Source organism: Sciurus carolinensis, chromosome 18 (genome assembly GCF_902686445.1).
Source record: "Sciurus carolinensis chromosome 18, mSciCar1.2, whole genome shotgun sequence".
NCBI classification, from domain to species: Eukaryota; Metazoa; Chordata; class Mammalia; order Rodentia; family Sciuridae; genus Sciurus; species Sciurus carolinensis.
Window position 1 is genome coordinate 13,236,696 of NC_062230.1, and position 14,227 is coordinate 13,250,922.

A 14,227-nucleotide genomic window follows, 5' to 3' on the forward strand; every position below is an offset into this window, starting at 1 on the left:
CCTCACCCTTCACACCCCAGTTCCCTCCAGCCCTCTCCATCTCTCGGCGCCCCCTCTCCCTTCATCCGCATCCCCTCCACTCTCTCCCTTCGTCCCGCATCCCCTCCACCCCGCTCCCCTCGGCCTCGTCCGCAGTTCTGCGCGCAGCTCACACTTGGGAGAGATTCAGGAACGCAGGTGAAAAATGCAATCGAATTAACCCAGCCAAGTAATTATTTTTAAGTGTGAATGAAAAAGAAAAAAAGGAAAGACGAATTTTACGAAGCAACACATGAGAACTGAAGGTAAATCCAAAGGCACTCAAACGAAAAGAAAAAAGGAGTGTGATGTCACACATTCTCACGGACAGGACCGTGCTGACCCCCCTTAGGCACGCACCTGACATATTTATCATTAAATAAGTAAAGAAGGAGCCCGAGGAGTCCAACGGACAAAGGCGAACTGGAAGGTCATCTAGTGTGAAAACTGACGTTCACCAAACGGTTTGCACTCGCAACACACTTCAGGCTAAATCTCGGGTTCACACGTTCGAGAGAAGTTTACCTGGACCCACTTTATAAAATTCAAAAGTAAATTCCTACAATATAAGTGAATTTTTATAGTGTAACATCCCTGGAATGGCATGGCAACAGAGTGAGGAATCATTAAGGTAAGAACTGATTTTATTTTAGAAAATTAAACCTTTCCGTTAAAAAAAAAAAAAAAAAGTTTAAAAACAAACTAGGAAAGACTCTTTGTAACATGCATGAGAAGCAAAGACTTTATAAATAGCTCATAAATAATAGGAAAGTAGGTAAGATCAGCATTATCCTCCGCTCATTAGAGAAACGGAAAGGAGTAAGAGACAAAATGTAAATGAACTATAAGTAGATGAGAAAGTTCATCATGACAAACAAAAAATAATCACCAGGTATTTTTTGAAAGTAAAATTTAAAGAGAATTAAAATACTATTAATATCCTGCGTAGGTACAGATTTAGAGAAATATTCCCTTCCCTGGTGTCAATTTTAAAGGTAATTTATACAAACTTTCTGGAAGCTACTCTGTATCAACAATAAAAATATCCTTTAGCCTAGCAATTCCACTTCTAGATGTGGATATTAATGAAATAATTGTCCAGGGATGTATGTACAGAATCTTGTTCACGGTTTAGTGACAGAAAAAAAAATGGAACTACAATTTAGACTGAGCGTGGGCGTGGTGAAGCATGCTTGTGATCCCAGAAACTCCAGGCGGAGGCAGGAGAATCCGGAGTTCAAAGCCAGCCTCAGCAACTTAAGGAGACGCTAAGCAAATTACTGAGACCTTGTTTCAAAATAAAAAGGACTGGGGATGTGGTTCAGTGGTTAAGTACCCTTGGGTTCAATCCCTGGTACCAAAAAACAAAATAAAACAAAACAAAACAAAAATTTAAATGTTTAACCACATGAACATGTAAAATAAATTGTGGAAGATGATTCAAAATGATAAAGCAAACTAAGTTAACTTACCTGTAAGAATGTGCATAATCTAATTTGGAATAAAAGTTGAATCAAAGATATAAGATAGAATTCCATTTTTTAAAAAATTGCATATATGCTCTAAAGAATAAAAATACATAGTGTTAAAAAAAAAAAGTAAACAAACCAGGCATGGTGGCACCCGCCTGTAATCCCAGTGGTTGGGGAGGCTGAGGTAGAAAGATCAGGAGTTCCAAATCAGCCTCAAGTAATTTATCAGAACCCTAAAGAATGGAGTTAATTTCCATACATCAACTCAAAGGGCACCACACTACAGCAATGTCAGCTTTGATATTCTTTGATTCTTTTTTTGTTTGTTTGTTTGTTTTTGTACCAGGGATTGAACCCACCGGGTGCTTACCCATGTAGCCACATCCCCAGCCCTGTTTAGAGACAGGATCTCAGTGAGTTGCCTAAAGTCTTGATAAATTGCTAAGGCTGGCTTTGAACTCACGATCCTCCTGCCTCAGCCTCCCAAGCCACTGGGATTATAGGAATGCACCACTACACCCGGCTTCTATGATTCTTGAAAATTTTTTTGAATATATTATTTCAGTTCCAAGGCTTACCATTCATTTTATTAGCATTATTTCAAATCACATAATCCAAAATACCATGGGTGTGTGACAGCTCTCTTGTATTTCCTCTATACCTACCACAGGTGAATACACGATTAATGAGTAAGAGAGATATCCTCAGAGGAGGGGGCTTATGTTTTCTTTTTTCTTTTTTTTTTTAATTGTGAACAAATAGGATACATGTTGTTTCTCTGTTTGTATATGGAGTAAAGGCATACCATTTGTGTAATCATAAATTTACATAGGGTAATGTTGTTTGATTCATTCTGTTATTTTTCCCTTCCCCCAACCCCTCTTTTCCCTCTATACAGTCCTTCCTTCCTCCATTCTTGCCCCCCTCCCTAACCCTAACCCTAAACTTAACCCTAACCCTAACACTAACCCCTCCCACCCCCATTATGTGTCACCATCCACTTATCAGTGAGATCATTCATCCTTTGGTTTTTTGAGATTGGCTTATCTCACTTAGTATGATATTCTCCAATTTCATCCATTTGCCTGCAAATGCCATAATTTTATCATTCTTTATGACTGAGTAATATTCCATTATATATATATGCCACAGTTTCTTTATCCATTCATCAATTGAAGGACATCTAGGTTGGTTCCACAATCTGGCTATTGTGAATTGAGCAGCTATGAACATTGATGTGGCTGTATCTCTGTAGTATGCTGATTTTAAGTCCTTTGGGTATAAGCCAAGGAGTGGGATAGCTGGGTCAAATGGTGGTTCCATTCCAAGCTTTCTGAGGAATCTCCACACTGCTTTCCAGAGTGGCTGCACTAATTTGCAGCCCCCCCCCCAGCAATGTATGAGTGTACCTTTTTCCCCCACATCCTCGCCATCACCTGTTGTTGCTTGTATTCTTGATAATTGCCATTCTAATTGGGGTGAGATGGAATCTTAGGGTGGTTTTGATTTGCATTTCTTTTATTACTAGGGATGTTGAACATTTTTTCATATATCTGTTGATTGCTTGTACATCTTCTTCTGTGAAGTGTCTGTTCATTTCCTTAGCCCATTTGTTGATTGGGTTATTTGTATTCTTGGTGTAGAGTTTTTTGAGTTCTTTATAGATTCTGGAAATTAGCACTCTATCTGAAGTATGAGTGGCAAAGATATTCTCCCACTCTGTAGGCTCTCTCTTCGCATTGCTGATAGTTTCCTTTGCTGAGAGAAAGCTTTTTAGTTTGAATCTATCCCAGTTATTGATTCTTGCTTTTATTTCTTGTGCTATGGGAGTCCTGTTAAGGAAGTCTGATCCTAAGCCAACATGTTGAAGATTTGGACCTACTTTTTCTTCTATAAGATGAAGGGTCTCTGGTCTGATTCCAAGGTCCTTGATCCATTTTCAGTTGAGTTTTGTGCAGGGTGAGAGATAGGGGTTTAATTTCATTCTGTTGCATATGGATTTCCAGTTTTCCCAGCACCATTTGTTGAAGAGGCTATCTTTTCTCCATTGCATATTTTTGGACCCTTTGTCTAATATGAGAAAATTGTATTTATTTGGGTTTGTGTCCATGTCCTCTATTCTGTACCATTGATCTACCTGTCTATTTTGGTACCAATACCATGCTGTTTTTGTTACTATTGCTTTGTAGTAGAGTTGAAGATCTGGTATTGCGATACCCCCTGCTTCGCTCTTTCTGCTAAGGATTGCTTTAGTTATTCTGGGTTTCTTATTCTTCCAGATGAATTTCATGATTGCTTGCTCTATTTCTGTAAGGTACATCATTGGGATTTTAATTGGAATTGCATTGAATCTATATAACACTTTTGGTAATATGGCCATTTTGACAATATTAATTCTGCCTATCCAAGAACATGGGAGATCTTTCCATCTTCTAAGATTTTCTTTAATTTCTTTCTTTAGTGTTCTGTAATTCTCATTGTAGAGGTCTTTCACCTCTTTCGTGAGATTGATTCCCAAGTATTTTATTTTTTTCAAGGCTATTGTGAATGGGGTAGTTTTCCTAACTTCTGTTTCTGAAGATTCATCACTTATGTATAAAAATGTATTGGATTTATGAGCATTGATCATGTAACCTGCTACTTTACTGAATTCACTTATGAGTTCTAAAAGTTTTCTGGTGGAATTTCCAGGTTCTTCTAAATATACAATCATATCATCAGTGAACAGGGATAGTTTGAGTTCTTCTTTTCCTATTCGTATCCCTTTAATTTCTTTGGTCTGTCTAATTGCTGTGGCTAGAGTTTCAAGGATGATGTTTAATAGAAGTGGTGAAAGAAGGCATCCCTGTCTTGTTCCAGTTTTTAGGGGGAATGCTTTCAGTTTTTCACCATTTAGAATGATATTGGCCATGGGCTTAGCATAGATGTCCTTTACAGTGTTAAGGAATGTTCCCACTATCCCTATTTTTTCTAGTGTTTTGAGCATGAAGGGATGCTGTATTTTATCGAATGCTTTTTCTGCATCTATCAAAATAATCATGTGATTCTTAACTTTAAGTCTGTTGATATGGTGAATGACATTTATTGATTTCCGGATGTTGAACCAACCTTGCATCCCTGGGATAAAACCCACTTGATTGTGGTGCACTATCTTTTTAATATATTTTTGGATGTGATTTGCTAAAATTTTGTTGAGAATTTTTGCGTCGATGTTCATTAAGGATATTGGTCTGAAATTTTCTTTCCTCGATGTGTCTCTGTCTGGTTTAGGTATTAGGGTGATATTGGCTTCATAGAATGAGTTTGGGAGGGTTCCCTCCTTTTCTATTTCATGGAATATTTTGAGGAGTATTGGAATGAGCTCTTCTTTAAAGGTTTTGTAGAACTCGGCTGACAACCCATCTGGTCCTGGACTTTTCTTTGTTGGTAGGTTTTTGATGACCTCTTCTATTTCATTGCTTGAAATTGATTTATTTAAGTTGTGTATGTCCTCCTGGTTCAGTTTAGGTAATTCATATGTCTCTAGAAACTTGTCGATCTTCGAGGTTTTCTGTTTTGTTGGAATATAGATTTTCAAAATAGCTTCTAATTATGTTTTATATTTCACTCAAGTCTGTAGTGATATTTCCTTGTTCATTCTGAATTTTAGTAATTTGAGTTTTCTCTCTCTTTCTCTTTGTTAGTGTGGCTAAGGGTTTATCAATTTTGTTTATTTTTTCAAAGAACCAACTCTTTATTTTGTTAATTTTTTCGATTGTTTCTTTTGTTTCAATTTCGTTGATTTCGGCTCTGATTTTAACTATTTCCTGTCTTCTACTACTTTTGGTGTTGGTCTGCTCTTCTTTTTCTAGGGCTTTGAGCTGTAGTGTTAGGTCGTTTATTTGTTTATTTTTACTTCTTTTGTTGAATGCGCCCCATGAAATAAATCTTCCTCTAAATACTGCTTTCATAGTGTCCCAGAGATTTTGATATGATGTGTCTTTGTTCTTGTTTACTTCTAAGAACATTTTTATTTCCCTCCTGATGTCTTCTGTTATCCATTCATCATATAATAGCATATTATTTAATCTCCAGGTATTGGAGTAGTTTCTGTTTTTTATTTTGTCATTTATTTCTAATTTCAATCCATTATGATCTGATAGAATACAAGGTAGTATCTCTATCTTCTTGTATTTGCTAACAGTAGCTTTGTGGCATAAAATATGGTCTATTTCAGAGAAGGCTTCGTGTGCTGCTGAGAAGAAAGTGTATTCGTTCTTTGTTGGATGGTCTATTCTATATATGTCCGTTAAGTCTAAATTGTTGATTGTGTTATTGAGATCTATGGTTTCTTTATTTAATTTTTGTTTGGAAGATCTATCCAGTGGTGAGAGAAGTGTGTTAAAATCGCCTAGTATTATTGTGTTGTGGTCTATTTGATTTCTGGAATTAAGAAGGATTTGTTTGACGTACACGGATGAGCCAATGTTCAGGGCATAGATATTTATTATTGTTATGTCTTGCTGATTTATGCTTCCCTTAAGCAGTATGTAATGTCCTTCTTTATCCCTTCTGACTAGTTTTGGCTTGTAGTTCACATTATCTGAAATGAGGATGGATACTCCAGCTTTTTTGCTGTGTCCGTGTGCATGGTATGTTTTTTCCCATCCTTTCATCTTTAATCTGTGGGTATCTCTTTCTATGAGATGAGTCTCTCGCAGACAGCATATTGTTGGATTTTTCTTTTTAATCTAATCTGCCAGTCTATGTCTTTTGATTGTAGAGTTCAGGCCATTAACATTCAGGGTTATTATTGTGATATGATTTGTATTCCCAGTCATTTGACTCATTTTTGTTTTTTGACATGACTTGGTTTCTCCTTTATTTGGCTATTCCTTTAGGCTAGTTCCTCCCGTTGCTGATTTGCATTGTTGTTTTTCATCTCTTCCTCAAGGAATATTTTGCTGAGAATGTTCTGTAATACCAGCTTTCTTTTTGTAAATTCTTTTAGCTTTTGTTTATCATGGAAGGATTTTATTTTGTCGTCAAATCTGAAAGTAAGTTTTGCTGGGTATAAGATTGTTGGTTGGCATCTGTTTTCTTTCAGGGCTTGGTAAATGTCGTTCCAGGCCCTTCTAGCTTTTAGTGTCTGGATTGAAAAATCTGCTGATATTCTTATTGGTTTCCCCCTGAATGTAATTTGATTCTTTTCTCTCACAGCCTTTAAAATTCTGTCTTTATTTTGTATGTTAGGTATTTTCTTTATAATGTGCCTTGGTATGGGTCTGTTGTAATTTTGTGTATTTGGAGTCCTATAAGTCTCTTGTACCTGGTTTTTCATTTCATTCTTCAGATTTGGGAAATTTTCTGATTTTATTTCATTGAATAGATTGTTCATTCCTTTGGTTTGTTTCTCTAAGCCTTCCTCAATCCCATTAATTCTTAAATTTGGCCTTTTCATGATATCCCATAATTCTTGTACATTCTGTTCATGATTTCTTACCATCTTCTCTGGTCAATTTTGTTTTCAAGATTAAATATTTTGTCTTCAATGTCTGAGGTTCTGTCTTCCAGGTGTTCTATCCTATTGGTTATGCTTTCTATGGAGTTTTTAACTTGGTTTATTGTTTCCTTCATTTCAAGGATTTCTGTTTGCTTTTTTTTTTCAGTATCTCTAACTTTTTATTGAAATGATCTTTTGCTTCCTGTATTTGCTCTTTTAACTGTTGATTGGTGCGATCATTTAATGCCTGCATTTGCTCTTTCATCTCTTCCTTCAATGCCTGCATTTGCTCTTTCATCTCCTCGTACAAGAATTATGGGATATCACACATACCAAGATACCACAAGTAAACCAGATTAACATGTCCTATTAGTACAAATGCAAAAATCCTCAGGAAAAACAAATCCTGTACACCTTAACCAAGTGGAATTTATCCCAGATATATGAGAGTAATTCAACAACTGAAAATCAACCAACCCTCAAACATTCTACAATGTACACATATATTGACACATTACATGATTTCCCATTAACATTTTTGTACAATTTCATGTTTTTATTATCAGTTAAAAGGTAAATTCAAAAGTCAGGCATGGTAATGCACACCTGTAATCCCACTACTCAGGAGGCTGAGGCAGGAGGATCACAAGTTCAAGGTCAGCCTAGGCCACTTAGCAAGACCCTGTCTCAAAATTTTTAAAATGTAGCTCAGTGGTAGAGCACCCCTGGGTTCAATCTCCAGTATCCCCCAATTGAGACAACTGAAGTTCATCTCAATTAACACCAAAAAAAGCATACTTAAAAGAATTCAGGCAGGGGGTATAACTCAGTGGTTGAACACTTGCTTAGCATGTGTGAGACACTGGGTTTGATCCTCGGCACCGCATAAAAATAAATCAATAAAATTAAAGGTATTGTGTCCATCTACTACTAAGACTTTAAAAATTTTTTTTGATTAAAAAGAATAGAAAAGATGAAATCAAAAACTAAAACGAAAACACAACACATTAGGACTAGAAATAAACTATTTCAACAAAATGAAGACCATATATGAAAACCCATAGGTAAAACCATACTCAATATACTCAATGCGGAAACCATAAAGTTTTGACTCTAAGATCAGGAATTAGAAAAAAATGCCTGATTTTGCCACTTTTTTCAAATTATTACTGAGGAAGTAACTCAGTGGTAGAGTGATTGATTGCCTGGCATGTGCGAAGCCTTGGTTTCAATTCTCGACTCTATAAAAAAATTTTTTAAAGATTACTGAAAGCAGCCAAAACTATTAAACAAGAAGAAGAAAGAAAATGCATCCAAATTATAAAAGTAGTAAAAAATTATCTCTGTGCACAGACAACATGCTTTTATATGTTGGAAACCACAAATTTCATAAATTCTTTTATTTAGGTAAAATCAGTATCAATGTTCATTTCAGATTTTAGTTATTTGAGCCCTTTGTCAATGTTTTTTCCTTAGTTGCTACAACTAAAGTTTTATCAATTTGGGATGATTTTTTCAAAGAACCAACTCTTATTTTCATTGACTTTCTGTATTTTTTTTTCTAATCTTCCTTTTGTTTATCTCTTCTCTAATTTTTATTATTTATCATTGCCTTCTGCCAACTCTGGGCTTGTTTTTCCTAGTTCCTTAAGTTGTAAATTTAGGTTATTGACTTGAAATCTTTTTCAATGCAAACACTTATAACCATAGATTTTCCTCTTAGCATTGCTTTCATTACAACCTATGATTTTTTTTTTTTTGTGGACTGCATTTTGATTCATTGTACACAAATGGGGTGGAGCTTTTTGTTTCTATGGTCGTACCTGATGTAGATTCACACCGTTTGTGTAATCATACATGTAAATAGGGTAATGATGTTTGTCTCATTCCACTATCTTTCATACCCTGCCCCTCCCGCCTCTCATTTCCCTCTACACAATCCAAAGTTCCTCCATTCTTCCCTTACCCTCCACCTCCCCACCCCCATTATGTATCATTATCCACTTATCAGAGAAAACATACAACCCATAAATTTTGATATGATGTTTTTATTTTCATTTGTCTCAAGATAGTTTCTAACTTCTCTTGTGACAGCATCAATATACAGACATATACACAGAATTTAATGACTAGAATATACAGTTTAAAATATTGAAAAATATTGTACTGGGAACATATATACAGTCACTGTCACTTAACAATGGAGCTGTGTTCTGAGAAATGTGTTATTAGGTCATTTTGCTGTTGTGCAAACATCATGGTGTGTACTTACAAAAATGAAGGTGGCTATGATGTCACTAGGTGATGTAATCCTATGGGATCCTTGTCTTACAGGCAGCTGACCAGTGACTGAAAAGTTGCTATGTAGCACACGACTGTAAGTGCCTGGGAGTTATGAATGGCAAATCCATGATAATAATTACCTCCAAAATGGGAAGGAAGGGAATGGAATTAGAGAGGGATGCAGATGTGTTCCACTAAACCTACGTAAGGTTTCTTTCTAACAGAACAAAATTTCTGAATCAATATAGGATAACATTAAGTGTGAATGTGGCGGACATGTTCATGTTCATGCATTAGAGTACATAGTTCTCTGTGCTGATGACTGTTAAATTTCTAGTGAAAATAACTGCACAGTGTTTTGCACCTCGGGTCATTTGACAGTGTGCTCTGTGGGCAGCATTGTGAGAAGGCAGGAAGATTTCTGTGTGGTGGTGCACGTTCACTGTTTTAATTACCTGGGGGCAACTTGGCAAAACTGAAAATATGCACACCCTGGGTTCCTGCAGTCCCACTCCTAGGAATTTATCCTCTGGTCATATTTGCAGATATGTTCAAAAGGCAAACGAATACTCCTTTCAGAAATAGTTGTGATAGCAAAAGTCAGGCAGCGTCCTAAAAGTCCATTAAAGGGAAACGATGAAAAATCCTAACACCAATATAATAGAAGTTCATGGAACATTTAAATGAAGAGGTTGTTCTCATTGTACTGATAAGAACTAACTCCAGGATATACAGGTGAAGAGAATAAAAAGTACAGTATATAGAATAACACCACCTATTTAAAATGGGGGCAGGATGTATATGGATTTGAATATGCATCTAGTATCTCTGGGGACATACAGAGATGAATAATGGCAGGGGCCCTTGGGAAAGAGACAGCATGCAGCAGAAAGGGGAAAAAAATCAACCTTTTTTTTTTTTATCATCTTAAACTAGACCCTTCTAATATGTTTGAATTTTTATGATGTAAAGGTATTGATCTTTTATACAAACAAAAACTGGCATATCAGTAGTTGGAATTTTAGATTGCCTTTTATGGGTAGTAGTTTCTATAAAGTAAGTTTTTGCATCTTTTGGACTGGGGAGGTTTGGAAGCTTGGAAGATTAAGATGTGCTAAGAGAGCCAGGCAAGGTGGCACACCCCTGTAACCCCAGACACCTGGAGGCTGAGGCAGAAGGATCACAAGTTCAAGGGCAGCCTGGGCAACTTAGTGAGACCCTGTCTCAAAATTAAAAAATAAAAAAAGGCTGGGGTTATATCTCAATGATAGATTTCTACCTAGCAAGCATGAGGCCCTGGGTTCCATCCCCAGCATTGCAAAAAAGTATATAAAATATATACATATATTTTTTTTCCCAACTCAGTAGAGAATTGTCACTAGCTAAGGACCACCCTGAACCTGGTGTCTCCAGTTCTAGACGTCACTCTTTTACCACTCAGTGACTCCTCCATTCAAACCTGTTAGTCATACAGATTCTTTCTGGCAGGCACTGTGCAGGTCAGTGTGGAGAAAGAACAAAGGAAACCTTGTTCCGGCCTTGTTGGAACACAGTGTCATGGAGGAGATGGTCATTAAGGCAACAGCCCAAATAATAATGTGATGATGTAATGTGATTTGTGATGAGAACTATAAAGGTTAGACCTCGTAGAGTGCAGAACAGGGAAATCTAAGTTAGAATTGGGGACACAGAAGCCCCATTTGAGAAACAGATGCATAAGCTAAAAACTGAAGGATGCTGCTTGCGTTGTGTGTGGTTGGAGTGTCCCTCAAGGGTCAGCTGTGATTAAAGGCTTGGTCCCTGGGTGGTGCCATGGAGAGGACCTGGGACCTAGTGGCTGGCCTTTAGGATTTCAGGGCTATGTGCTCATCAGGTGGTTCCTTTTGGAATCCTTGAAAGTCCTTGGGAGAGAGTTGCTATGAAACCTACTTGGCCCTACCTAGCTCCTACGCTGCCTCTTGGCTCAGAATATGGCCACCTGTTCCAACACACACCCCTGCTGTTGTCATCTGTCATTCACCATGAGGTCCTCACCTGAACTGATACAGGAGCCATGCCCTGACCCTCTCAAGATGTGAGCTTAATAATCCTTTTCTCTTTATAAAGGTAATAAGATGCTTTGCCATTTAGGACTCTTTTCTGCTGCAAGTACAGACACTCAAATGAGCTTAAGCCGAAAAAAATTTTAAAAAACTGTTGCATTTGGGCTGGGGTTGTGGCTCAGTGGTAGAGCTCTTGCCTAGCTTGTGTGAGGCCATGGGTTTGATTCTCAGCACCACATATAAATAAGTAAATAATATAAAGATCCTTCAACAACTAATAAAAATATTTTTAAAAATTGTTGCATTTAAGTAACTAAAAAATCCAGATGGATCTTTCCTGCTTCCAATCCAGGGAGCCAAACAACAGCCGTATTCATCTCTCTCTATCTCTTCATCTGTTTGCTTTTTTCCCATTGTATTGCAGGTTGCTTGTGTCGCCCGAAAAGATATATCAAACTTCCAAAGCCACCATCCCAGAACATGACCTCATTTGGGAATAGGATTATTGCTCATGTAATTGGCTAAGATGAGGTCACACTGGAGTAAGGTGTGCCTTTAGTCCAATATGACTAGGGTCCTTATAAGAAGAGGAAAGGGACACAGAGAGGAGACTGTCATGTGAAGTCAGAAGCAGGGAGAAGACAACCAGGCAATGACAGAAGCAGAGATTGCAGTGATACATCTACAAAGCCAAGAAATGCTGGCAAACACAGAAGCTGGGAAGAGGCGAGGAAAGACCCTCCCCTCCAGGTGGGAGAGGGAGCACAGCCCTGCTGACACCTCCATTTTGGACTTTTGGCTTCCAGAACTGTGAGATAGTCAGTTCCTGTTGTCTTGAGCCCCTCCCTTTGTGGTCCTTTGTTATGCATCTCACAAACCATATTCTTCCTATTTATTTTCTGCATGTGAAGCCAAAGCGGGTCTTAGAAGTTGCAAGCGTTTCCCCTCTTTGGTCCTCACAATCTCAAAGTAAGGAATCCTGTCCCTTCCCATGTTCTCTTTGCGCTGGGAGGTAGTGTTATCAGTTCCCATGGAACTGCTTGAGTCTGTTCTTAGTCATGGTTAAATGAGGTTTGAATCTTTGGTACTGGGGATTGAACTCAAGTTTGTTCGACCACTGAGCCACATCCCCAGCCCTTTTTTGTATTTTATTTAGAGACAGGGTCTCACTGAGTTGCTTAAGGCCTCGCTAAGTTGCTGAGGCTGGCTTTGAACTTTTGATCCTCCTGCCTCAGCCTCCCAAGCTGCTGGGATTATAGATACACAGCACTGTGCCCGGCACCTAGGCCCAGTTTTAAAAACCTCCACCACCTTCCAGTATGACCAGGCTGGGGGCCAAACCTTTAACTTAAGAACCTTTAAAACTTTAAAACTTGGGGAAAATTTAAGATGCAAAATGTATGACTTCTTGTTTTTTTTTTTTTTAATTTAGGTTGACAGTTATTTGATTGACAAGATAAACAGAATTACTACATCACTCAGCAGTTCCACTCCTAGACATCTACTCCACAGACTTGAAACAGCTACTCAAACAAGAACATGAATGCTCAGAGTTGCATTATTCACAATAGTTCTAAGAGGGGAACATCCAAATGTTCATCAACAGATAATTGGACAAATAGATTGGGCTGTGTACACACAACAGAATATTATCCAAACACAAAAAGGAAATGCTGCTGGGTGCACTGGCGCATGCCTGTAATCCCAATAGCTTTGGAGGCTGAGGCAAGAGGATCGAGAGTTCAAGGCCAGCCTCAGCAAAAGCGAGGTGCTAAGCAACTCAGTGAGACCCTGTCTTTAAATAAATTACAGAATAGGGCTGGGAATGTGGCTCAGTGTTGAGTGCCCCTGAGTTCAATCTCTGGTAACCCTGCCAAAAAGGAAATGCCAACACACTCCAGCGTGGATGAACTTTGAAAACATTATGGTTAGTGACCATAGCAGGCACCAATGTCACATATGATATGATTCCGTGTAAATGAAATGCTCAGGATAGGCAAATCCACACAAAGAAAAGGCAGATCAGTGGTTATCAAGTACTAAGTGGAGAACAGATGAGGAGTGACCACTTAATGGACATGGGATTTCCTTTAGGGGTCTTGTGGTCCTAGATGGAGGTGGTGGTGATATAACATTGTGGGTGACAGAACTGTGCACTTTCAAAAGGTGAATTTTATGTTATGCAAGTGTTGGTTTGATTTTAAAAATAAAAGAATCTGTGTGTGATTCTACTGCAAGGGCCCAGGACACTGGAAACAGCCTCTGACGAAGTAGTTGATCAGTCTAGGAGAAGAAGGGGAGGTACATTGTGTTGCCATCCTCCTGAAAGGTTCCTAGTCACCCGGGAAAGGTGCCCTAGGTCACACACAGATATTGGGGTGGTCATCGCCTCCTGACATGATTCATACAGCAGACCCAGAACCGTCTACTTACCACCTTATGTGTATGGGAGTTACAGTGTTTGCTGGTCTTTGGCAGGTAGGTCCACCTGTGGTCCATTCCTGGCTGGCCTAGCTCAATGCTGGGGACCAGGTGGCCACATCACAGGAATCCTGGGGTCAACAAGCCTGCCTCCTGTGAGGTTACCTGTTGATGGCAGGGACTGAGGCCTTGGGGAATAGACAGGAAACCCACCCTCACTTCCTTCCGGCATGCCCGCCTATAATGCTGAGGCTGGGAAGCTAAATCCCGAGTTTCCCAGATTCCCCGTGGCAAGGGTTCTGGATTCTGGTGAGGCTCTGCCAGTTAGATATGCTTGTGCACAGTTTGGGACTGGAGGAAGGACGTCTCCCCGCTGCTTTGAGCACTTCACTGGCTCGGTCATGGAGATTTCTTGCAGACTGTCCAGCATCCAGCACCAGCTCCATGAACAACAAGTGGAAACACAACAAGTCCACATTTTGGTCGTCTGCCCTGTATGTTGCTATGTC

General features: G+C 38.7%; 1 long non-coding RNA gene across 1 annotated transcript; it reads left to right on the plus strand.

The window, feature by feature from the left end:
• Positions 1–12: 12 nt before the first annotated feature.
• Positions 13–13,462, plus strand: LOC124970680 (uncharacterized). Its single transcript, XR_007106162.1, has 3 exons — positions 13–649; positions 11,722–12,047; positions 12,730–13,462. It is a non-coding gene; the product is annotated as an uncharacterized LOC124970680 (long non-coding RNA).
• The last annotated feature ends 765 nt before the right edge of the window (positions 13,463–14,227 follow it).